At 39.8% G+C, this 21,739-nt stretch overlaps 1 long non-coding RNA gene across 1 annotated transcript; it reads left to right on the top strand.

The window, feature by feature from the left end:
• The first annotated feature begins 218 nt into the window (after window positions 1–218).
• On the top strand, window positions 219–4,972 carry LOC310681785. The gene is made up of 2 exons (XR_014513618.1): window positions 219–400; window positions 4,316–4,972. It is a non-coding gene; the product is annotated as an uncharacterized lncRNA (long non-coding RNA).
• The last annotated feature ends 16,767 nt before the right edge of the window (window positions 4,973–21,739 follow it).

Here is a 21,739-nt window from a genome sequence, read left to right as displayed (position 1 = left end):
GGGTGCTCTGATCCTTCACACAATTAGAATCACATGAAGCACAGAGTGGACAAGTCCTACCCCACTCCCATGCCCTGTTGCCATCCTTGTGCAGTCACCCTTCTTAAGCCGAAGGCAACGGTTTGCAGCAGAGTAGCTGCTTTACTTCTGTAGGGTCCCTGTGAATTGTAGAACACTGGAAGATCAAGGTTCTAGATTGTACAAGGAGCCCACCATGAACAATGCAAGATCTGAGCTTCAGAGGTTACCACTCTGACTCATGGGGGAGTGATTGGGTTGGCATTGAGGGTGAAGCTAGTGTACTCATCCTCACTCCAGTTTGAACCCCAAAGTGAGCTTGTACCATCTGTATAAGTGAGATGCATCAATGGAGCTAGGTGTTCAGAAAATGCTACACTAGGTCAGCCAGGAACAAGCCACCATACTCTGGGGCAGTGTATGTTCCTATAGCTGAAAAGAGGAAGGAAGCTAATGCGGTGGTGTGTGTGTGTATGTGTGGTCACTGGTAGAGGAAGAAGAGTACGGGGGTAGTGCTCCGGCAGTGCGATCCTGGTAGGGTGCCATCGTGGCTGCCCCCACCCCCGCCCACACTGGGTTCCATGCCCCTGCAGGCGGCATGCCCCTCTCCCAGGATGCCCCAGAACATATGCCAGCCCCGCCCCCGCCTGCTCTTCACCCCCCAGTGCCAGAGCATGAAACTCCACCACTGGGTGTGGTTCCTGGCATAGCGAGTGTGTTCCAGAAAACCAGCTTGGAAAAAATGGTTTTGTAGCCTGAACCTTTAAACTGCAAGTACCGGTAGTTACATTATGAGAATAAAACAATGTAGAATATAAACAACAGCAAGGCTTATTGCTCCTCTGCAAAAGAAAAAAGTTCCAAAAAAACCCCCACACCTGCTGATGCAGTTTTTGTAAGTACTGTGAATGTCTCTGCCTTGCAAGATCCTGTTTGTATTATTCTAGTTCAGACTAATATAAGTACTATATTGTAATTCTGGACCCAGATGAGCAAACCAGGAAAGCTGAATCCTAGTCCTGAGATGACCAGGAACTGATGCTACTTACTAATTATATCAAGTTTAAATTACTGGCCTATACACAAAACTTGCAGGGAAGGGAGATGGCAGAGTTCACTAGCCAGTGTCATCGGAAAATGTTGAAAGGAAATATTGGCGCCTTAAATAATGTTGTTTGGACAGAGAGCTCATCCTTCAAAGTTCATCCTTGCCAATTGAAACACTCAACCTCACTTTAGTCAAGTGCTACAAGAGAAGATATGTTTTGTACACATATTGGATTTTTTTTTTTCTGGGGGGAAAAAATAAATAAAAAGGAAATATATCTTGATTTCTGCTTTCCAGTGGACAGTTAACATACAATCTTACTGCAGCATCAGCTGGGATAGTTCTGATGCATATGGAAATGAATCATACCATCTTTTGTTAAGTACTGGAATTATCTGCTTAAGACACTATATTCATAATTTCACTTGCACATGATTCGTGAAATGATGGAGGACACTTTCAGCCCCATGATTACTGCTTCTTGCTCCAGGAAGATCAGCATTCAGTGCTGAAAATATACTGGGGCAATGGGGACTACAAGTGCTCTATGAAATGTTTGAAGGAGTTTTGCCGAATGATTTTTGCAGCCCATTGGAATCAGCACTCTGCTTGGGCTTTGCACATTGGAGGAATAAGCTCATTTCTCAGTGCTACCATTATATCAAGTATTATGGTTGATATTCTATGCGGTACCAAAACAATGATAAATAAGTCTCATGGTAAATATAACACCATGAAAAATAGGGCTGCACAGCTCATCAGTTATATCACTTTGCTACTTTTAAAGCTCTGTATGCTGCTATATAATGGGGAAGAAAACTACAGCAGCTGGTTTTTTTAAGGTGAGGTAGGTGAATTTATTTTCAGTTTTAAAAATTCACATTGTATTGCAATAGAAACCCATGAGGATGATCAAATCAAATAACCACTTGAAAAGTTAGGTATTAATTCATCCTAGCAGATTTTTGTTTGATTTTATTTATGCACCTGTTCATTCATTTTGATTGTTTAACTCAGATATGTGAAGGAATATGGCAAATATCAAGCACAGGGAGAAATGACCAGGGCCATACTTATTTGACCAGGGCCAGTTCATCAGATCTCCTGGGTGGGGGTAGCAAATATCATGCCCTCCAGATGTTGTGGACCACAACTCTCATAATTCCTGACAATTGCCCATGCTCCCTCGGACAGATGTGAGCTGTAGTCCACAGCAGCTGGAGGGCACCATGTTGGCTACCCGTGGCTAACAGGTCCCTTGTTTGCTTAAGTAAAAAAACTATCAGATTCAGAGAAGTACAAATTTTGAAGGTTAGCTGTGTTTTGGATAACTTTTGTTGTTGTTTAGTCGTTCAGTCGTGTCCGACTCTTCGTGACCCCATGGACCAGAGCACGCCAGGCACTTCTGTCTTCCACTGCCACCCGCAGTTTGGTCAGATTCATGTTTGTAGCTTCGAGAACGCTGTCTAACCATCTCATCCTCTGTCGTCCCCTTCTCCTTGTGCCCTCCATCTTTCCCAACATCAGGGTCTTTTCCAGGGAGTCTTCTCTTCTCATGAGGTGGCCAAAGTATTGGAGCCTCAGCTTCACGATCTGTCCTTCCAGTGAGCACTCAGGGCTGATTTCCTTAAGAATGGATGCGTTTGATCTTCTTGCAGTCCATGGGACTCTCAAGAGTCTCCTCCAGCACCATAATTCAAAAGCGTCAATTCTTCGGCGATCAGCCTTCTTTATGGTCCAGCTCTCACTTCCATACATCACTACTGGGAAAACCATAGCTTTTACTATACGGACCTTTGTTGGCAAGGTGATGTCTCTACTTTTTAGAATGCTATCTAGGTTTGCCATTGCTTTCCTCCCAAGAAGCAGGCGTCTCTTAATTTCGTGGCTGCTGTCACCATCTGCAGTGATCATGGAACCCAAGAAAGTAAAATCTCTCACTGCTTCCATTTCCTCCCCTTCTATTTGCCAGGAGGTGATGGAACCAGTGGCCATGATCTTCGTTTTTTTGATGTTGAGCTTCAGACCATATTTTGCGCTCTCCTCTTTCACCCTCAATAAAAGGTTTTTTAATTCCTCCTCACTTTCTGCCATCAAGGTTGTGTCATCTGCATATCTGAGGTTGTTGATATTTCTTCCAGCAATCTTAATTCCGGCTAGGGATTCATCCAGCCCAGCCTTTCGCATGATGAATTCTGCATATAAGTTAAATAAGCAGGGATACAAAATACAGCCTTGTCGTACTCCTTTCCCAATTTTGAACCAATCAGTTGTTCCATAATAAGTTTGCTTTGGATTCAATGAATGCACATTCATTGAATCCAAAGCAAACTTATTATTTCCTAGGAATCTCCTAGGCGGAGCAAGCAAAACCCATTATAGTCCTCATTGGCAAGGTTTCAGAGGGTTGCTGCTAAGGATGGGGGATAAATTCATTTTGGTGTGAATTTTAATGAGACCCTTCCTATTTTAAACTTTTTAGTTTAAAATAGGAAGGGTCTCATTAAAATTCACACCAAAATGAATTTATCCCCCATCCTTAGCAGCAACCCTCTGAAACCTTGCCAATGAGGACTATAATGGGTTTTGCTTGCTCCGCCTAGGAGATTCCTAGGAAATAATAAGTTTGCTTTGGATTCAATGAATGTGCATTTTACTTATTCATTCACTCACTCCCTCCGCAGACATCTTGGGCTACCTTTCAAAGGACTGTAGGCTTGCTTACCTATTATTAGGCCTCACCTTTCATCATCTTGATTTATTATTTTTAAGGAGGGTGGACATATTTTATTTCCAGAAACAAAGCCAGTGAACAGTAATTGGTGTTTGAGATACTCAACCTGGTGCCTTCCAGATGTCTTGGACTACAACTCCCATCAGCCCTAGCTGGCACGGCCAGTGGAAAGGGATGGTGCAAGTTGTAGCCCAAAACATGTGGAAGGTACCAGCTTGGGGACATCAGCTCCAGAATATCCTGGAAGAAAACAAGAGTAGCCCAGTCATAACGAACAAACATAGCAAATCTTTCAAGTTGAAGAATTTTTTTCCATCATATTTTGATGTTTTAGAAATATTCTTTTTCCCCATTTTAATTAGTGCATGGAAGAAATCACATCAAGCCTCAAGCCCACAAAGAAAACATTTTTTTTCTGCTCATGTCAAGGTATTTACATAGATCACAGGATAATACTGTTTCAAAAAGCAACGTAATTTATTCACCTTTTAATCAATGTCTCTTGAATGATACAGAGAGAGACAAGAAGAACTTAATTGCAGCATGGACCATGGGAGAAAAGAGATGAAATGGAAAGGTCACTCAGATGTACAGACTCCACCAAGTGGAAGGTCAAAGTGGTACTAGGGGCATGTCATCACCATTTTCCAGACCTATTTGGAGAACAAAAAGACCTTGAAGAAAATTAGCAGGATGAGACTGATTTTGAGACATAAATGAATGGTGTAAGGACTAGTGAGTCTGCACAAGTTCCATGAACTAATTCATAAACAGTTGGAATGAAGCCATGGAAGCTTAAACAATCCCATCATTATAAATGTTAAAGAGGTTGCGTGGCATTTGTAATACAGCAGGTAAGAACATGGTAAAAAAATACAAGCATATACCTTTACCATATTCTTATGTGCTGTGTTTAGAAGTCCACACTATGACCCGATGGTTTCTAGTAATTTAGTATACCAGAATATGATGCTACTCCAACTGAGTGCTCTCTTATTGTTCAGTCTCTCTGCAGACTGGATTTGGCCTGGCAACCATAAGAAGATTATGGTAAGCTGAACTCTGCACTTCTTCATGTTCCAGGGTTGTTGTTGCTTTTAAGAAGCCAAACTTTGTTTGCCCTGACCACATCTCTGCGTATCCTTGCATATGAATGAAGTATCTTACAGTGACATCTTGTCAACTCAATGCTTATTTATTTATTTACATATTAAGATCCCTAGATCACCACATCCCAGAGGCCTAGCATAAATAACTGAACTGTGCAAATACAGCAAGAGACAGTTCGCTGTCAGAAAGGCTAAGAATCTAACACTCATGTCAGTAGCTTCCAGAATGAGAACCATTTAGGCTGCAATCCTCTGCACACTTACCTGGAAGCAAATCCCACTGAACTTATTGTTCTTACTTCTGAGTAAACATGTATAGGATTCGCTAGGAGATGTAAGGGAATAATGGAGACCTGTTTGAAAGCAGTCACCCTCTCAGTCCTGAAAGCTTGTTAAAATGGAAATGATATTGATTTGCTGATAAAAGTGTTGTGATTATTAAAGAGATAAGGGCCAAACTATGGGAAATTACAGTCAAACAAATGAGGCATAAGTGCCAGTTAGTGCATGAAGGGGTTAAGACCAAAGAGGTCTGCTCCTAGACTCAGCTAGATACATCCACTTACCTCAGTGAGGGAGGAAGTAAAGCTGCTTATCTTCCTTTCCCCTCCCTCCCAGCTATATAACCGACCAGGACGGACATGTCTGAATTTAATCCAAATTCAGACTGCATGTTTGAAACCATATTATGTATTTTGCATCCAATAGTAATCTACAGGTACCTCTGCTCTCCTTGCTGCTGCATGGAACAATACATTAATCAGACATTTGGATTTAGTAAGTAAAGCTTTTAAACTTACTGAAGAATATGTAGTCTGTTCATTGCTAGAGGGATAGAGGGAGGGAGGGAGACCAGAGCTTTAAAGCAGATTAAACAGGATATGTAAAAGGGTTTTACAACCTTTATTCCACACTATACTGTTGCTTAATTCTGAGAAAGTTTTTTAACCTTGCTGGGGGCTCTCTCCCATTGGAGAGTGTGCAAAGCTCCGCGTTTTTGAATCTAGGCACCCAGACAATTATTTTACTAATTACCCACACATGGATCAGATTGATTTTCACCTTCCACATAAACCCCATGTACCTCAGGTGCACATGTGGAAAGTGTTGACTTTTGCTGACTAACTGCAGTCTTTCATATGCATCACTGAATTATGTCTTTGCTCTGTAACTTTCAGGACCAGCTTGTGGAGGTGGATCAGTAGTATACTCTAGTTAGAGTAAGGGAAGGAGGAATCCCAGGGCACATGATGTCCTTTTTATCCCATATGACAGTTATATTTGTGCTGCTGCTAGTTTCCCCCCTGGTTGATACTACTGTTTAATAGTATCATATGATTGGTTTTAATCTTTGTTTTGTAGGTGGTGTGTGTGTGTGTGTAAGAAAGGTGGGATATAAATGTTTAAAACAATGGAAAAAAAGAAATGGCACTATTGGCAACCGAGAGTTTCATCCATTGTGTGTGCGCATGTATCACCTTTCAAGATACAAACCATGGAAGCTATAACAATTAAAAAGAGAAAAGAGAAATATGGAAATGAACTGGGCCACATACAGGGATTTGCTAAAGGAAAAGGATAATAAATTAAAATTAAAGAATTATGGAGAAATAAAGCACCACCTGACAGGGTGGATCCAATACCACCAGTTATACAGTAAATTTAATGAAGATTTAATGAAGATTTAAAAAAAAACCAAAGGATTCGCAACAGAACTCTCACTATTAGACAAAATGTATTACAAAGTAAAGTAAAGGTAATTTCTAAAATGTATAGATTATTATTAGAATGGGAAGCTAAGGATGAACAAGGAAGTAATGATTAAATGGGCTATGGATCTGGGTAAAAACATTCAAATAACACAGTGGGAAAAGCTTTGGAGTGAAAATTGGAAATTCACAGCATGCAAAGCAATAAAAGAAAATATGATAAAGATGTTTTTCAGGTCGTACTTAACACCTACTAAAATTTAAAAAATGTACAATACTAAATCAAATTTATGTTGGAGGTGCAATGAACTGGAGGGCACACTTCTACACATGTGGTGGCAATGTGAAAAAATTAAGGGCTTCTGGGATTTGGTTTTTGAAGAGATGAATATATATATATATATATAATTTGGAAGAAAAAACAGAACCCTTTTTGTTGGGAACAATTGATATAGATATAGCCAGAGAAGATAAGAAATTATTCTTGTATGCTGTGGCGGCAGCTAGAACCCTGATTGCAAAAAAATGGAAAAAAAAGAAATAATTCCAACAAAACAAGAATGGCAAGACAAATTAGTTATGTTGAATTGGCAAGATTGACAGATGTGATCAGAGGTCACAGCAAACAAAAGTTTCAAAAAAAAACTGGAAGAAATACAGTGATTACTAGAAAAAACAATGCCCGCATATTACTACTTGGACTTGTTTTAATTAACTTTTTCAAACTGATTTATGGTTAGAACAAAACAACCAAAAAGAAATATAAAGAGAGTTAAAAAGAAGATAAAGGAAAGCAGATGACTATGGCTGATATTAGACCCATGTAGAGGATGAGGGAAGTCAACAAAGAAAATGGATTTGAAATTCAGTTAAAATACATTGCCCATTAGTGTATTTTTGAGGTATGTTTTTATTTTTTCTGTGGTTCTTTTTGTTAATATTGTTATTCCTTTTTTGTTCCTTTTCTTTTTTTCTTTTTATTTGTCATATAATGTATGTCTCTGTGTTATGGTTGTCTGTCAGCACATAAAATAGAAATAAAAAATAAAAATAAAATAAAAGATACAAGCAATGGAAATCACATTGGAATGTGAGGTCATCACGTATTTGCAGGAGCTAAATGTTTGTGTGAATGTACCATAAGGTGGAAAAGGTACATTGGACAGAACTAGAGAGTGTATGTTAAAAGTAGTCCACAGGTGGCATTTGATCCCAGTTAAGTTGTGTCGTGACTCTAATAATGGCATGCCATCTTTATGTTGGAGAAAGTCTGAAGTTAGAGGCTCCCTGCCTTATGGATATACGGTAGGAATGTGAGCACACACACCCAAAGACAACGGGTTGCAGTCTCCTAAGAAGTAACAGACACAATGAATTTCAGTGGGTCTACTCTGAGTATAACTTCATTGGTGGCAAACCATGATGTTAAGAATGGTAAAATATCCATGAAGAAGAAGAGAAGAGTTTGGATTTGATATCCCGCTTTATCACTACCCTAAGGAGTCTCAAAGCAGCTAACATTCTCCTTTCCCTTCCTCCCCCACAACAAACACTCTGTGAAGTGAGTGGGGCTGAGATAATTCAGAGAAGTGTGACTGGCCCAAGGTCACCCAGCAGCTGCATGTGGAGGAGCGGAGTTACGAACCCGGTTCACCAGATTACAAGACTACCGCTCTTAACCACTACACCACACTGGCTCTCAATGAGATAAATGTAAGAAATTACCCAGTTATTGAATCAGTTGTACAGACTCAGTTGAATTAAATCTCTAGATTGTTCCCTCTACATAAATGTGGATCATAGAATCATAGAGTTGGAAGGGACCCTGAGGATCATCTAGTCCACTCCCCTACAATGCAAGAGTATGCAGCTGTCCCATACAGGGATCAATCCTGCAACCTTGGCATTACTGGCACCACGCGCTGACCAGCTGAGCTATCCAGGATGATCCCGGGTCTATGGCAGAAGACTGAAAGGTTCAATTTCAAGCAACGTTGTAGGGGTGAAGGTTGCGCAACCATGTTCACTGGGTTGTGAGATGGAGAAAAAATATTGCTTCCTTTTCCCTCTGCCCGCTCCTGCCTTGCTCATCAAATAGCTACTGGATTCTCTCAACCAAGCCATTTCTTTCATTATGTCAGTTATGGTTTTTGTTCAAGCATTTCTATTTATTGCCTGATCTTTTCAAATTAAATATCATCTGATCCCCGTAGATAAAAAAAATAAACCTCTGGTTTACATAAAAATAAACATTTCTGAGTGTACTCCCCCACCCACCCACTAGTGATTTTCTTCTTCTTCTTCTTTTTCCTGAGCCCTCTGTCTTTCTGAAACACTCTGGCAACTGAACAAGACTTATATAGGAAATCTCTTATTTGGGAAATTTGTGAATAATCACTTTCTCTGGTTCATAGATCACGGAAACTTAATTTTCAAGAGACCATCCTCAGATCTCAAATTCAACAGGAAAATCCTCCTTATTAGAGTAACAGATCAATTAATAATTCAGCAACATTCTGTCACTTTCACGTGTCACTTTCACTTTTCACAGAGGGGGGAAATGTCTGTCTGTGCCCCCCTGCCATTTTATGCACAGATTAACAGAGAAGGGAAAGGTGTTCCGTCTGTTTATGCTTTATTACTAAAGATTTCCAAGCCTTAAATCTCCTTTGCTTTTCTTGTAGTGTGTTGCATTTAATAGTTGATTCAATTGCATAATCAGTTAACGAAAGCAGATACAATAGCAGGGGGTTGTTGGGTTTTGTTTTTCTTTATTGTCTAGTCCCACCGTCTTGATCTCAGGGTGAGATTGTGATGTGTGACTCCCATTTCCCCTTCAGCTCAGCATTAAGATAATTGCATAATAAACTACAATCAATGAGGACCTTTAAATATTGCCACTTTATTCTCAGATGTTATTGTTTTTAAACACAAATCCTGACATCCAATTTTGGCTAACACATATAAAGTGGCATTCAGTGTCGAAGGCCCATTTGTCTGGAGGGCCGGAAAACCTAAAAGCTGGTTTATCTTAGTTATTAGATGTCTTATATGAGAAATATTTATGCTTTCTATAAACAGGAGGAGGTGAACATTCTGGAGTTTCTGCTTTTAATTCCATAAAATAAGTAAACAATTTCTCACTAGCTCATATTTCAACATTTCAGTTCTTTTTTATTTATTTTTTGTGTGTGACTATTTTCTCATTGGCTTGTTGGGGCTTGCTGGCAGAAAATATGCTGCATGAGTGAGCCAAACCGCAGTAAATGATTCGGTCTAACCCGGAGAGGCTCCGCCATTTCTTTTTATAATTCATAATCAGATGTGACATGTCAATTTAAACAAAATACACAATATTTGCTGACGGCAGTGAAAACTTTATATTAAAATAATGTGTTGCTGTTAAGAACAGATAATTGAGCATACCAAACTGGTAGGTCCTGTCTAGCAAAGGAAAAGCAGGAACACTAATGTCTCCTTAGAAAAGGATAACAATAATGCAAATAGAGCTTTGTATCTGGAATGTGATACACTTTCCAGTTCTGACCACTTGGGAACAATTATCTGGGAAAATATTTGTTCTTTAAATCTGAAGGTGAAAGACAACATATTGCAATTAAAGTGAACATTTCATTTTCGAAGGAATGGGGAAATTATTAGTAGATGGCATTATTATCATTATTATTATTACTGCTACCGGACACCTGTAATGTCTACATTTTCTTTTAATCATTTTGTTTCTCGAGTTAACAATTCTCCTCCCCCAGCAGACAACTATCTTCCATCATCTTTTGTCATACAAATATACCCAAAGGATAAGACGAATCGCAGAGCCTTTTATATTGTCAGTAGTTCTTGACATTTTGTTTTCATGTTGTTGAGATTTACATGCTCATCTTCAAAAACACCTGCACTAGGAAAACCCCCATTGATTTTTGAGGATTAAAGCTTTAAAATGACTCAAACTCTAGAGCAAGGGACCCCAAAGCTCCTATCTCTTTACAAACAGCAACACCTTCATCTGCTTATGATCTATATGAAGACATCAGTTTACATATACAGACTCTGATGATCCACTAGAGTGTTTGCAGAGCAGCTAGAATATAGCTCTAAAAGAAGAAGAAGAAGAAATCCTGCCAATCAGATGTTTGAAAGGGAAGGAGGGGACTGAATTCAGTCCCCATCACCCGCTCTTGAACAGCTAATTGGCAGAATCTTGGCTTTTTTTGAAAAGGGATGTGCTCACAGAGCACAAAAGATTAAGGAACTGTACACACGCTGACCTTTGTGATGCTCTAGCCAGAGATAAGCAAGTGAAAACCTGCCTCCTTGTATCTATAGCTCGTAGCTCAAGGATGGAGAGCCTGTGGCTATCCATATGTGGTTGGACACCAGCATGACCAATGGTCAGATCTGAAAAGAACCCATAAAAATAAGAAGAGCCTACTGGATTCAGGCCAGCCACCCAACTAGTCCAGTATTGTGTTTTCACAGTGGCCAACCAGATGCCTGTGGGAAGCTTATAAGTAGGACAAGAGCCCTCATCCCTCCTGTGGATTCCAGCAGCTGGTCTTCAGATGCATTGATGCCTCTAGTGATGGGCCTTGGAGTCCAGTTATGCGTCACAGGTTCCCCATCCCTGGGATAGCTCAGTCAGTAGAGCATGAGACTCTTAATCTCAGGGTTGTGGGTTTGAGCACCACACTGGGCAGAAGATTCCTCCATGGCAGGGGGTTGGTCTAGATGACTCTCCCTTCCAACTCTACAAATCTGTGATCTCTGTTCTAACTAGGTTGGGATGACACTGACCTGCCTTTTTCAAATAAAAATAACAACCTCAAAGTTGGTGAGTACCCTTTCCAACTGGTCTAATCTTCCATCTTGTCTCTTTCTATTGTCAGGGAAAGAGAGGGGCAAAATACATCTCATCTCCACAGCTATGATCAGCACAAAGTGCTTCTATACTCATAAACTTCACAGAGGCTTATAAAGACAATCTGTACTTGTTGAAGAGCCAGGATGTATGTGTTACACAGCATGGGTAGCTTCCCATCCTGCTACCACCAGCACTCTTATTAATGGAATTGTTGCAACCATATGGCTGAAGCTACGTCACAATAATGTACTTATTAGGCAAGCATGCTTTACAAAGTACACAATTTATGCAGGTATCACCTATTGTTAATTTCCATTCATATCATAAATGTGATGTTACTGTATTCTGACCATATGTTTTCCAGCTCCTCAGAGTTCATAAACTTCCTAAAAACATAAAAGCTGACAAACTGATAAGATTCTTAATGCACCCTGTTTCACAAGGAATTTTGGGAGAAAGGACTAAAATCACAACAAAAAAGTGGATGTTGCCTAGACCGATGGAAGTGATTAATGAAAGTTGAAATTAATATAGGTGATGTAAGTGCAAAGAATAGTACAAAGTCATCTACAGCACTGGGCTGTATGAACAGTGACATTTTTACAATGGGTTTTAAGCAGAGTGAACTGATTCTAAAGTACAGGAGCTTGAACAGAACAGAGAATCATTTTTAAAGGGTACACTATAAGATGATGGGTAAAATGGCTGTCTCAAAAAATTATGTCTTTTCAAAAACTAAAACCTTTGTGAGTTCTAAAGAAACTCTTTTGACAAATGGATTCTTGCTTTTCACTCACTAGTTTCATTTCTGTTCTTCTCATGCCCCAGATAATATATTGGTATTAGATTAAACCATGGTTTATCAGATCTCCTCCCTCCCCTACAGGCCTTCATGCAATACTTCTAGGATTTGTAAAACCATAGTTTCATGGTACATCTAAACTGAGGGACTGTGGCTAAGCTCTGGCAGCAAACCAGGATTGCAACCCATGTTTTATCAGACTGAAATATCTGAACTGGACCAATGAACCCCAGTGCAATCTGAGTAAACATGCCTATTTATTTATGGTGGTATAGACATTTTTACACCGCTTTTAATCAAAACATGATTCCAGGTCTTTTTACAAAACATAAGTAAAACCAAGTAACAGTCATAATTTTAGAAAATCAACAAATCAACAGACATAAAATCAACAGACATAAAATGAATTCACCTCCAGGATTCTTATCCATCTGAATGCCAGTCTGAAACATTTATACCTTGGATTGGAAACTTCAGAGAGATTAGGGATTCTATTGTTGTTTCACACACTCTGGTGTCATTCAAGCTCCCTTCCTGACTTGTTGGAGGTTGACTCACATTTGAAGAACGCTCAGGATGATTTTTCAGGGAGATCTGAACATCCATCTGAGGCAGCTCTGGCCTCCATGGCTCCAATAGGGCTGTCCAGACTTGTCATTGGCACAATATATTTAACAGGGCACACACTTGAGTTGGTTTTTCTGCAACCTGTCAAGAAGATGGGTGGGTGATTTCACATAGACTCCTCAGTCATTTCCTGTTGATTCTTCATATCAAGTATGAATCCCACCCTCATCTTTGAGGTAGTTATAGGCACAGAAAGATTCCTTCTATATATGTTGACTTAAATTTCTGGTTATATTTTGAAGACATGTATTTAACATGCATTTAACAGACATCTGAAGCTGTCTGGAAGACTGATGAGCCTTTGGGATTGGAACTGGGAGTTAGGCAAAGCTCAGAAGAGTTTCTGGTGTTACTGGTGTCTACTCGAAGCAGGCCTCTGAAAATCCTTCCAGCTCCTCATTGCAAATGGCACCCTCCAATACCATTTCAGTTACTATTAGTAACTCAATCGAAACACTGCCAATAGCCTTTGTCAAGTAAATTTTATTATTTATTAGGTAGTTCATTGTCAAAGGAAATATATGCACACGGGACCATGTGTGCAGCTCAATTAACTGATACATATGCATGTGCCAGAGAGAACTGCAATTGCAGATGGTGCTTTCTTGTTTACTCCACAGCCACATCTCTGTTAGAGAGACTTGCTGCCGTTCAGTTTAGAACACAGAGTAGGCTCTGTTGATTTCACTGAAGCTTCCTTTCAAATCCAAGCAAAGGTATTTTAGATTAGAATGAATATGTGTAACCAATAACACGGGCTCAGTGGAGCCAGGCTTGCAAGGGGTTAGGCAAGAGGAGAATAGAAAAGTGAGAGAACTGGCTTCAGGTCCTTCCCAGTGCTGTAATGTGTCTACCACCTGTTTGTTTTGCTCACTAAAATAACACATACCAGATGTTTAATGAGAAATTAACAGGACACTGACTGGAAAGCATTTATCTAGTTCAACAATTTTCCATGCTAGTCATTAGATCCAAAAAGGATATTGTCTGAGAATGTATAGAGCTTCAGTAGAAGCTGTTTTGTTTTTGTTTTTTACCATTTAGACAATAATTTATTTACAGTCCACTGATAACGCTCCTGCATGAGTCACATGACTCATATGATATTGTGGCCCCCAAAGACATGCTTTTTCAGGCTGTGCCCAAAATGGGTGCTGTGCTCTTGAGCAAAAGGGGGGGGGGGAGGGATGTCCCACAAGGACAGTTGAGGAGTATGCAGTTGTTATTCACATGAAGGGGAAAGGACTGTAACTCAATGGCAGAGCATCCTTGGCAGCTCCAGGCAGGGCTGGGAGAAACCTGCCTGAAACCCTGGAGAGCTATTGCCAGTCAGTGTAGTCAATATTGAACTAGACCTGAAACAGATGGACAAATAAAGTTGTATCCAATTAATGGATACCAATGAACGTAATGGGTACAAGTTATTCATGCCCATTAATTACAAGTTATAGTATGGCTTGGTAAAAGCAGTGAATTCATCAAGTCACATTATTCAGAGCAAACTAAGAGTTTCATCAGGAGTCAGGTAGTTACCATGTATATATAAAAAAACAACCTACACATTTTTAAAAGAACCTTCCGTGCCTCCACCTATCTTTGGGTGTCGGGTCTGCTGAAATCTGACCTCGCTTATGCAAAATCTTATTGAGCATTTTGAGCTGGAAAGCAATTTATTGGGGAAACGATACTCAATTTGAAATATAGCCAAACATTACAAGCTAGACAAACATGTATACCAAACCCTGCTAATTATGAATCTCAGCAAAATCAGTAGTAGGCATTTGAAAGGTGCTGAACTTTACCTAGACTGGATCCTAAATAACTCTCTGTACTGCAAACACACAGTGCATGTTTAAGCAAGCTTTAGATTCTTTGTCAATTGGAACAGGTATTATACATTTGTGACCTTATGGAAACAGGAAATATTTCACTTGATCATTCCTGTTCGCAACGGATATGATTTAAACACTTCCACCGATGCTTTTTGAATGATCACTAACAGGTTTGACATTGCTGAAGCCTTGGCAAAGATTAATGAGAGGCACTTGAGTAGCTCTATTTGTTTTTCTCACAAAGGTTCCCCAAAAGTATCATTTTATGAAAATTGTTTTTGTCTCTGTGGTACTTATCTTGGTAAGGTATGTAGAAGCCAGAACATTTCCTCGTCAGTATTTTAAGATATTTGGAAGATGTAACAACAAGAGCTGCTTCATATGTTATCTGAATCATGACAACCACTGTGGCCTTGATTATTCGAGGCTGCTTTTGGCAATGTTTGAAAAAATACTATATGGTTACCAGTACCACAGCTGGTGGCGTGATTTCTTCCTGCTATCATGGAGGCAGATGATTCTGGCATTGGGATAAAAAACACACCAAAAACCTCTGAACATGCCCACAAGATTTAATTCCTTCTAATTCAATTCCTGCATTGCAGGGGGTTGAACTAGATGATTCTTAGGGTCCCTTTCATTTCTACAATCCTATGAAATGTATGGGAAACACACAACTTCTGAGGAACCTTCAGGTTGGGTCCAATATGATGAGGTCACGGAATTCTATTCAAACATTTAGGGCTTTCTCAGTGTAGACCTATTTTAGTTATGTCCGTTTATTTCAGCAGGCTTACCTGAGTAAAAGTAACATTGACTAGAACCCTTAATCAGTAAATCAACTCGTTCAGATTATTCAACCTGTCGAAGATACTAAGAATGGAAGTCTTGACAGTGTTACAGAGAAGAGGATTTTGATCACGGGACATGTAGAGTCAAACTCCTACTGAGCAAGTAAATAGCAACTTCACAGAATTGTTAAGAATTTCAATAAAGATAGATTTGCCTGGCCTGAGACTGTAGGATATAAGTTGGGAGGGCGAAACAATGACAACACTTAAATATGCAAAATGTAATACTTTGTGTAACAACTTGAAGAAATAATAATGCATTGCTTGATAGAAGAATATGGAAGACAGAGATGAACGGATGCTTCCCTTCAACCAAGGAGTTGCCTTAGGTTTTCCAATAAGTGGTACAGTTTTAAGTGTCTTTTTTGAATACTCAGCTAGATGGAGTTGGTGAAATATCAGCAGCTACCCCCCTCTAGATCTAGTAATGAGACTGCAACCTTTCCTTTGGGATATAAACCTCACCACAGTCATCCCTTTGTCACTTCAAGATTGGATTACCGCTGTGTGCACTAATAGAAGCTTCACTTTAACCTTCAACTAGCATGGAGTGCTTTCCAAATGATTTTTGAGAATTAGAAGTTGAAAGTGCCATGTCTGAGATCATTATAGTGAGGGTTGCAGCAAGTTTGGAAATGCCCTCTTTCTCCCTGATAACCTCCGAAAATTGATACAACTCGAGCTGCTGAAGCTAACAGCCCTCACATAGGAACAAGAGGGCTCTCTTGTAAAGAAACATTCTCAATTAGGGCAAGTTGCATCAGCTGATACGTTGGAACACCAAGTGAAGACTTTGCATGGGTGAAACAACCATCACAGATCAAATACCCCATTGATGCTTTTGTATTTATGCTGCTTGACATCACTTTCACTGCAGTGTTTTACAATGGAGGTGATTCACACATTTGCAGGGCAAGCCTATGCATGTTGACTTGGGGAAAAGTGTCACTGAGTTCAACAGCACTTACACTCTAGTACTGGCATCTTCAATGTGGCATCCATGGGTACCATGACACCTTCAAGCACCTCACAGGGCAGTTGAAAATAGGGATGGGGGAGAAATTCATTTCAGTTTGCAAACCTCTCTAACTCAGCTGTTCTGAAACAATACACAAACTAAAGCACAGAAGGCCTTTGAAATTTGCACTCCTCTGAATTTTGCAATGCTCTTCTCCAGCCAAGTTACAAGTACATATTCTGGAGGAAAAATATGTATAAAATGCATTTTTATTTGAAATCGCATACAAAATTGCATGATACTTGGGGAAATTGCTTTGGTAAATTGTGCACATTAGGCAAAATTGCACACAAAGATGCATATAGTAAGAAATGCACTCTAAAATGCAGGTGAATTTGTGAGTGCTGGAAGATTTGACCTACTCCCTGCTTGGAAAGCCTTTTCCATCTGGCCTGGGGGGTCCTGAGTGACTCCAGCTACTAAAAACTGGAACAAACTCTTGGGTTGTCTAGGGGTTTCTGTTGGGAACTCTGTTACTGTTTTTATTGTCCTGTTTAAAAAGTTTTGAATTGTTTTAAATAGCTTCTGACCTCTGGGTTTTTCATAAAACATGGAGGGGGGTTAAATAAAGGGGTGTAGGATGAGTCTGGGAAGAGAAGAGCTGGGGGGAGCAGGTGGGGGCCCCAATCACAGAGGTTTAGGGTAGGGAGAGGTATGGAGAGGCGTAGGGCAGGCTGCCTAAGATTGGGTGGCTCCTGAGACTGGATGGCTGGGAGATGACCTGCTCTTGATGGAACTACACGCCCCCTGAAGGAGTGGGTATGTCCTTGGGGGTACTTCTGAATCCATTCAACCATCAGCTTTCCCATTACTAGCTAGATGGGCTGACCCATTGTGCCACATTTAAGGGGTTGGGGTTTTTTGTTCAACTTTGCTGCATTAAATGAGCATTCTGTAACTGACCTCATTTGTAATGTTTCTTTAAAAAAATCTTTAGTTTCCTGTTAGTTATGTTGCTCGGAATGTATACTTTATTCTTGAATTTCTTCTGTGATGTTTTATTCTGGATTGTATCATTTGATAATTTAATGTAGGCGGTAAACTGCTTTCGAGATTCTTAAAAATATAAAGCAGTATAGAAATGAAATAAATATTAATGATCATAATGTCTTCTGGGACAACCATGTGGCGGCCACACCACACTGCTGTTTATAGGGTCAGCGTTTTAAGTCTTCTAATGCTAAGACACCAATGTCAAAATAGGTGTGCAAGTGTGAATCAATTCTTAGGGGGCCTCAAGTGTAGAACTGTAAACATTTCAGCCACCAAATTTAGGGCTGCAGGGCTTTTGTACCATTTTAGCATCAGCAAAGTGTTTGTGCAAAGTGTAAGTAGCACATCTACATTGCTGCCACCTTTTTATTACAGCCAGCAATTCATTGTTTTTATCAATTCCTCTACATCAGCTTACATAGCACATTAAAGAACAATATAGGGAAAAAGGAATAGGAGCCTGGATATTAGGAAAAAGGTTACCAAAGCAAAGGTTAGAAGATAAAATCTTTCTCTCTTTTAATGACTGGATTGTATTCTACTAAAATTTAGTTAAATCATTATTGCGCAACTCAGACCTTTATACTTAAGGAGGCATAAGTAAGAAGAGGGCCCTGAGAAATCTTCAGTTCCTATTCTGCACAAAGGAGTGTTTCAGACAGCAAACTTTCAGTTTGCCGATTAATGAGAGTTCCAAAATCCCTTTCAAAAGATGTATAAAAATGAGCAGGAGCCACATTTCAATGATAACATTGGTTAATTTCATAGCTGAGCTAAAAGCTAGAGACATGTTTGAGTATTCTGTTCTGCCATCATTACTTGGAAAAATAATCCCTTGCAGCTGTGGCAATTCATGATAACGCACAATATATACCCATCAAGATATCTCATGACAGGAATGAAATTTACTTGTGTCATCCTCATGTCTAACCAACTTATGGTCACAGGGTCCCCCCCCCCTTGCCGCCTCCTCATAGCATGCTGTTTCATATATGAATAAGCTGATACGCTGAGAAAATGCAACCATTAGAAACAACCTCATGTACCATCTACAGATTTCATTTTCACTGTCCGGCTTTGATAATACGGGTAAGCGGTAAATAGGAAACAATCTGATTTGATACCCCTATCCTCTAATTCCTTCCTCTGTTTGAATGTAACAAATATGTACACGCTACACATTGAATGCTGTTGCAAACACAAGGTTATACATAACCTAGGGCATCGTGGCCATTTTAAATTCCCCATGGGGAACTGGAAGCTACTCTATGAGGTATGCCATTTGTGTCCAGTGGCTCATTGTGGTCATCCACCAGTTCTCCCAGTGTCACTGCAAAGCCTTTTTCCCTGGAGTATTTTGTTCCTAAGAAGACTCAGTAGGTAAGACTTGGATACAAATGATCTTATTTCTTTATTCACCTTCCCTGAGTTCTGAAATTCAGTGTGTTTCAGAGACAACACAAGAAAAACGTCGTTGCTGTGATCACTAGACCCTCTGCCCTAATGCCCTCACCTCTGAAACCTTATTGCTCCCTTTATCCTTTGGATTTTGCAGTTTCAGCACTGGACCTAGTGTGCTCCAGTCTAGCCTCACTCTGACCCTGCTGAGTGGGGACAAAAAAATATAATAATATGTGTTATATATAAGATAGAAGATAGATAGAGGTAGCTATCGAGCAGCTAATGTGTGTAACAACTGGACAATGTGCACATCAACCAGACCTGATGGAAAATGTGCACATATTCCTTCCATTAATTGTAGAATTATTATTTCTTTTTAATTCCTCTATGTCATGTTTTTTGAAAACCTGCATCAGGGTGGGGAATAATAATAATAATAATAATAATAATAATAATAATAATAATAATAATTCCTTCAATGAAGAAGGAATTGTGCACATTTCCCAATGATTATACTTAATTTATAATAGGCCTTGAGAATTGTGCATATATTGACTGAATTTTGTACATTCTCCAGACATTATGCACAATTCCCAACAGATCCAGAGGAATGTGCTTATCTCAACTGCGTTTTGTACATTCACCCTATGGTCAGTGTGCATAGGGTGAAATCCCACACTAACATGATCATTCCAGCAGTGCAAGCGCTTTTGCTTGCCCAATGGAACAATTTCTCTTTTCCTCCCCCAACACTGTTCTGGGGTGGGGGTCTCACAATACCCCAGAGCTGATTTGGAGAGTGCTGGGCTGCACAAACAAAGGGAGGGGGAGCTCTGTTGTGCTTGTGGGACTCATTGTGCTTGCTCCCACAAGGTACATGGAGTCTCTATCAAGCGTTCAGCAGAAAATGTTAATTACTAACATATGGACTCACCATGATCCACAGGGTAAAGAGATTACAGTTGATCCCCACATTATGGTGCATGAGGAAAAAAATTAGAAGCATTTCAAGCAGTCTCTGACAGGTGGGCTGCAATACACGAGGAAGTCCTTATGCTACAAACTAGTCTTTGTGCACTCTGGCAATTGACTTCAGGGGCTTTAGGAATATAAAGGAAAGCTAGTATGGTTCTAGAAGAACTCGTTCATATATCAAACTAAGACTGGGAAGACTCAGGTTCAGATCCCCTGCTCTTCCACTCTGAAGGTCACTGGGTGAACTTGGACCAGCCTCTACTGCTCAGGGTTGTTGGGAGGTTGAAATGGAGGAGGGGAAAATCCATGTATGCCATTTTGAGCTTCTTGGAGGAAAGGCGGGACAAATAATAACTATAATAATGGTGAGGGTTTTTTGTTTTGTTTTTTTAGAGAAAGGGATGTTTCAAGCAGTTTTTAAAGGATTTCCCACCCTTTCAAATATGAATACTTCAAAATAGGAGAGGAGGGAATAGGTATATCTTGTGTTTAGAGATGTACCTGTTCACAGACAGCTCACACACCAGCCCATCTCCCATATGCACACATATGCACAGAGGAATGTTTGGCCATCAGTTTTGATAATGAAAGGCTTCTCGCTCACATTGCCAATGTTCTGCCCAACACTTTGTAGTCCCAGCACAGTAGGAGGTTTCGGCTCAGTGCTGATTTCAGAGCATCTTTCCCCATGAATAGACTACTTCTGACTTTCAATCAAAACCGGAGTCATGAAATACTCTCAATTTAGTCCCTTAAAAATGGTAAAGTTAAAAGCGTCTGAATCACAAGGGGGAAGAGGAACTGAAAGCTAAACCTCAGCCATCAGCATTATTGAAATAAAAGCTGCCTTAAAAATAGAGGCTATGGCCTTTGCTACTGCTGCTTTGATGCTTCCCCTGTGGCAGGGCTGCTTTTAACATTAAGTTTTTACTTAAAAAGGCCAAACCAGACATTGGCTTTTGGACACTCACAATTGTCAAAGCCAAACTCAACAGTTATAAAGATGCATTGTTGAATAAACAAAGTTTCCCATCTGTAGAAATTAAGGGTTGCATTGAAACAGCATTTAGTAATGCAATTCCTTTTCAGCCATCTTCAGACTTCAGTTGGGAGGGTGGGGGAGATTACTGACAATTTTCAGACATTATTATTATAATACATATTTTATTTTAAAATATGCCATGCCTGCTTACCAGATATCAAATTCCACACCACCTGGAGGTAGTCAAAAGCATACCCAGTGCTAGAAAACACTGGTGTTATCTCTTTACAGGAGGAAATTTAGGTATCCATTCCCCTAATATCCTGACATGAACCTTGTCTTTAATTGTCTTAAATTACTGTTTGAACCTTCCTTCTTGTACATTTTAATTGTGGGTGTTTATTTTAATGTTTCAATGAAATGTTTTTAGTGTGCATTTTAATTATGCGTGCTTGCATCATTTTGTAATTGATTTTATATTTGAAAGCCACTTAGAAGCCACCCTGATAAAGAAAGGAAGAAGAAACTGGGTGAGAGATAACAAATGGAAGCAGCCAGTGACAGTTGCAGTGTGACCACCTATCATAGCTGATTGTTTCTGAGCCTACTTCTTTCAAGTGTTCTCAGCTGAACAATTGTAGCCTGATTGGCAGCTGGCCTGGGACTATTTAGGAAGCTTCTGGAAAATTCAGGCAAGGTGGTTCAGATAGTGAGAGGTGAAGGCTGTGCAGACAAGAGAAATCAGCTGAGGAAAGCAAGCGAAC

Source organism: Podarcis tiliguerta (genome assembly GCF_965153285.1).
Source record: "Podarcis tiliguerta genome assembly, chromosome: 7".
In the NCBI taxonomy this organism is placed as follows: domain Eukaryota; kingdom Metazoa; phylum Chordata; class Lepidosauria; order Squamata; family Lacertidae; genus Podarcis; species Podarcis tiliguerta.
Note: the sequence above shows the minus strand (reverse complement) of the source record. Positions and strands in the feature narration are given on the sequence as shown.